At 38.0% G+C, this 5,755-nt stretch overlaps 1 long non-coding RNA gene across 1 annotated transcript; it reads right to left on the reverse strand.

Annotated features, from left to right (window-relative positions):
• Window positions 1-918: 918 nt before the first annotated feature.
• Window positions 919-3,121, reverse strand: LOC104958334 (uncharacterized). The gene is made up of 5 exons (XR_799754.1): window positions 3,041-3,121; window positions 2,273-3,010; window positions 1,962-2,082; window positions 1,507-1,581; window positions 919-1,204 (listed from the first exon to the last, which is right to left on the reverse strand). It is a non-coding gene; the product is annotated as an uncharacterized lncRNA (long non-coding RNA).
• Between the last annotated feature and the right edge of the window lie 2,634 nt (window positions 3,122-5,755).

Consider the following 5,755-nt stretch of genomic DNA (forward strand, 5'->3'; position numbering starts at 1 on the left):
TGGTTACATCAGATACGCCAAAGCTCAACAATGCGCATATTCATGTCAAGCTCTTTTAAAACATTGATTTTGAAAATCATACTAATTAAGCATACTTTTAAACTTTACTATCATTATAAATAATGCAATGCCAACGGGCCTTTCAAGTATATCCACACATCATATATCATTGATGCAAACACAGGTATGGTGAAAAAAGAGAGAACTATTCGAAGCAGGAAGCAAGAAAAAAACAGCGTAATATACCATCTGACAAAGGCCTGTGCTATAATGCTTCAATTAACTGGCTATTCTTTATAATATACTCAGATCAATAGGAGACAGAGATGTTAAGTTATAAATCAAGGGTTTTTATTATTATTTACAGCAGGGGTGGGGAACCTTTTTCCTTTCAATTTTTACAACATCCTCCGAGGGCCGTACAAATGATTGAACTCAACCTCTGCTTAAAAAAACTAAAATCACAGCCCATTCATTTCGCCTTTCTTTCATGCTGTGCAAAGAAAAAGCAACCTCTTTATCCAGATATCTTACAATGACTCGCGCATGTATGCATGTGCACGGTGTGGCATGACCACCACAACAGAAAGATATGGACACAAGATGTGTGCAAATGTATTTAGTATCCATGTGAACATGATTTAAGTGGGGGGGACCTAACCTCCTCTAGGGGGGTCCGGGGGCCTGCTCCCCCGGGAATTTTTTTTTTGAAATATTGAAGTTAAAAGCATCAATCTGGTGCACTTTGAGAACAACTTGAAGAGATCTATGGGTACATCTTTCAACACCCATTTGAAACAGAACTGTAAGCAGATTTTTCTTTTAAAGAAAAATCTGCTTACAGTTCTGTTTCAAATGGGTGTTGAAAGATGTACCCATAGATCTCTTCAAGTTGTTCTCAAAGTGCACCAGATTGATGCTTTNTCTCTTGTGGGCCTCCATGTCACAGGTTGCACAGAGGAACTCCATGTCCAATGGAACACAGTCCAGGCACCTAAAGCCGCTTCTTCTGCACAGCATCTGTGGCACTTCTGAATGGCTATTCTCTCAGCTGAGAGTTTTGCATTAAAAAGCATTGGCCTAGCCGTTTTCATTCTCACATCTGTGAGAAGCTGCCTTTGTGCCCAGGCAGAAACCGTTCCGTCTGTTGCCCCCAGAACCTGGACTGCAGTTAGGGTGTCCCTTAACTCTTGGAGATGTGTTTCTAAAAAATAAAACAGCTGTTAAGCCGCCACCCTAAAACTGGTATGATGGATATTAAGGTAGTATACTGAAACACTTTTGAGTTGGAAAAATATATACGGACTAATAATAGCAACATGCTATGAATCATTATATGCATCCAAAGCAATATTAGCAAGTGATACTTATACCAAATATGCATTCACTTGTCATGAAACAGTCAATACTCAATACTTTATAATGATTAACTAGATGAGTATAAAAATGGAAAAATTGGGAAAAACTTTAGTGCCAGTCAACTGCTGTTATAATCAATATACTCACCAAGACTACCAAACTCTTGATGTTCTAGCTGAAGGCCTTACTCATGCACAGGATCGTCTCTTCTGGCTTGTGAAGCTGCAGAGACAGTCATTTTTCCTCAACCCTTCAATCAATCTAAAATGACACCAATTAATTGTAATATGAAAATGCTCTGTAAGGACTGCAGGTAATGAAACTAAGAACATATTACCACAGCATCACAATGACAATTTACATTTGCCATACTTTTATCCAAATCGAGGTACACATGTTCAAAAATACAACACAAGCAAGGATTATCAGTCACAGGCTCTTACAATATCTTGATTTAATTTGAAAATGTTTTAAACATTGCAACAGATTTGTCAAGAGGTATCTTTACATTACATAATTTCTTACTGTGTACACCAAAATAACTTTGTTATGAATTATCTTTATTCTTAGATTTAGAAATCATGATATAGTAAAGAACAAACCTGATGCGGAGCGTTGAGTTTCCCGTTGTCTCTCACGTCTGCGTGTGACCACTGGATTAGAAAGGGGTCTCTTCCTGCTTTTTCTTTTCTTTTTCGGAGGGATGGCAGGGGTTTCAGTAGCCTATATTTTTTCAGAGGTTGAGATCAACAACAAAGTTGTAATACAACATAAGACAGCAGCTCTTATATTTGAGCAATTATTTAACGGTTGCATAAAAAGGTCTAACGGACCCTTTACATTACATCAATAAAAAGCAATAGCAATGATTATATTACAGACTTGGGTATTTGCTTATCATGAAAAGCCTCACCCTGGCCTCATGGACAAGAGCCTCGCTAATCAATGCTGCCATGTGCATCCTGGCCTCATTGGGATCCTCAAAGACCCTCACTTCACGGTTGAGGGACATGGCATACAAAGAGAGAGTGAGTGATTAAAAGAGAAAGTGAGAGAGAGTGATTGAAAAAGAGAAGGTGAGAGAGTGATTGAAAGAGAAAGTGAGAGAGTGATAGAAAGAGAGACAGTGAGAGAGAGAATGGCTCTTAAAAGTGCCGTTGGTTTTATATGTGTGTGTGTGTGTGGATATGTGTGTGTTGGTGATATAGAGTTGTAAAGAAGCTGTAAAACAGGAAAAATAAAAACATGATTAGGATTATTTAGAATAACAGTAACATCTGTGCACTCTATTATGCAATAATAATTTAGTATAATTTATACTGTGCATATTGTTATATTATGAGGGACATGGCATACAAACAATACAGACACAATATACAAACAATACACAAAATGAAGAGAGTGCAATAATAATTAATCTGTGCATTACTCTATAATAATTTAGTATAATTTATATATCTTATATCTTCTACTATATATTTTAATTCTACAATGTAACAATCCCAATGTCCCCACTGGCCAGTCAAATCCTCTGGAAAAACTCCAGGTCCACATTTTTGTTCCACTCCATCGCCGATTCCACTATTACAACTCTGTGTTGAAAGCTGTCTTTACAACACATGGGCAAATACAAGCATTTAAACATATTTTTCTAGCAGGCACCTCCACTATCCAACTGTGCCGGGGACAGCTAATGTCATTTAGCTGTATAAACTATAAATGCTATCCAGCTACAAACTTTGACCGGAAAGCCGGAGGCTAGCTGAACGTGGCCGCTAGCTTGCGCGTAGCCTATAAAAGCTAAACACACTACAAAAATCAACATAATATCCAGGAATAAACGCTATAGAGACTGTGCTACAGTGGAATAAATAAAAGCAATATCATTTCGTGTTTTAAAGAAATAAACTCCCCTTGATTTTAGATACTTACTGTAGTCCGTTGTGAGATGAAATGAATGAAAGTGACGTGATCGTGGGCAACGTCACGTGGCTACGTCACTGCCGTCAAGCGCGACATAACGTTGCCGTGGTAACGACGGCATCTTCTTCTGGTTTATCGTTGTTATAAAAAAAAAGATTATTATTACTATTAATGATCAAATATGAATGTAATTGTCTTTTAAATAACGTAAACTAAAGGGAACAATCTATTTGACACAGCTGAAGCTCTGGCCTTCCTTAAAAAATAACTAATTTAATAAAAATGCACCGTTTTTTGAGAACAAACATTGGTAAATAATGCACCATAATACATTCTGACGAAAAATAAAAATTATTATGAATACAAATAAAATAAAAGAAGCCTCCCGTGAGTTACTACAAGCTATAAAGTAGATTTTTAAAAAGTTTTATAGAATAAAAAGCTCACTGCAGGACGTTTAGAAATGCGTGTGTGCACCACGACAAAGGAGCCTCATTCACTTTACATTGGGGTTGTTTGCGTGGTGCCGACACGCAAATATATAAGATTCCGTGACTCCACCACGCAATGCGTTGTTAAGGAGTCGTGGAGGAGTCACGCATTCTGGTGAGATCAGGTTGGTTATTAACATGTTACAACCGTCCCTGGCATGTGTTACAACCGTCCCTGTACACTGGGATGGATGTAACAGTTGAGTGACTGTATTTAAATACATTTTCCAACCTCTACTTATTTCATAAAAACACTTAAATACATTGTTTCAGTAGTTGACACATTGAGAATGTATAATATAGCAAAATGGCTATCGTCTAAATGGCTTTTTACTTATTGGGGAAAACCAAGTGTTTCAACTGTCCCTGGTCTCCTAAGTATATGCATACGAAAGTCCCTTGTGCTGTTGAAATATACTCCATTATTTTTACTAGGACATCCCATACAATGTGTTGAGTGCATTGTCAGCATATTTAAATCCTAGTTGCTGGATGTAAGTGCACACTTGTAAAAGAATGTGCCCCCAGAGATCGTTGCTCTATGCCTCCTCATGTGTTTGTATTTGGATCAAAAAGAACATTTAAATGCCTGAACTGAACAGGGCCTGAGTGAGTAACAGACAGCATTGGACATGAGCATGTTGGTGTTATTTGTTTAATAATGATATCTGCAAGCACTCGAAATGTCTCCCTGTAGATCTTTACAGTACTTTACCAAACATGTGTAATATTACAACTGGTTTGGCTTCAGTTGACTATAATCAAACCCCTGTTTCCTCTATTTCCTGGTAATGTACAGTAGGTGCACACAGCAAACTGGATGACAGCTTACTTTACTTACTAGACCAACTACATGCCCCAGATTTTTTATAATTCAGTTAGCTTGTGTTGTTGACGATGCCATGATCTTGGGCAGGAATCCCGTGAACATAGTTTAACGTGACAGAGGAATAAATACACACATACACCGTCGGCTTTGCTTCAACCGGAAGTGACACGTTTTATTGAGCATTTCCCTTTTATCACGGGAATACAGGAAGTGATTAGTATAAGAGCATTAAATAAACAAATTCATATCTTACAATTCATAATTCAACAATGGTTGGTTCCATTTCCACTTTTATCCATCCCATGCTCAAACTACAAAACAAAAAGGTGTTTTGGCCCCAACCCTCTGGATATATTTTCCAATCTAGCAGATTTGCTGAATTTTTGGATTTGGGTTTAAGCGCCTTCTGACAAACCCATCTTCATGGTCAAACCTTTTTGTAGCTTTCCTTGTCTTATGATTGTGTTTGTTTATATATCTGTCTTTCATTTTTCTGTTTTACTGTATTTAGTCTTTTTTCATTAAGATTGTTTTGCGTGCGTTTGGCTGTGTAAAACACACTAACCGTCTTTAAAAAAGCTATATGATGTAATTACTGCCATGAACAATGTAGAAAGCTGAGAGATGCAGTGAACCAATGATGCCAGCAAGGGGCGACATTGGTCTGTTACAAATCTATTTCTATTTCTATCTAATCTATTTATCTATCTATCAGATAGCTAGTTAGATAGATATCTATAAATGTATCTATCTAACTATTTATCCATCTATCTACCTGTGGTTTGACCAAATATGGTGCAGTTTATAGTGAAAGTGACATACTGATATTCTGATACATATGTGCGTTTGTCTCTTTCTGAGGCGAGAACATGTAGGATGTTTAACGTTAAGTCATGATTTGAACATTCGAGCAGGTTGCCTACGGCTGTTGTGGTCCACACTAGCACGGCATGCACGCTCACACGTACGCGCATTACAAACGCAGATCGCGAGACACGCAGGTGTGTAAACAACAGCTCGCGCGCGCGCGCTCTGTCTGATCTCCACTGTTGGTTTTCCCTTTGTGAAGCGAGAGTACCGCCAGAGAGAGAGAGAAAGAGAGATAGAGAGAGAGAGAGAGAGAGAGAGAGAGAGAGAGAGAGAGAGAGAGAGA

Source organism: Notothenia coriiceps, unplaced genomic scaffold, assembly GCF_000735185.1.
Source record: "Notothenia coriiceps isolate Sejong01 unplaced genomic scaffold, NC01 NC01_scaffold00028718, whole genome shotgun sequence".
In the NCBI taxonomy this organism is placed as follows: domain Eukaryota; kingdom Metazoa; phylum Chordata; class Actinopteri; order Perciformes; family Nototheniidae; genus Notothenia; species Notothenia coriiceps.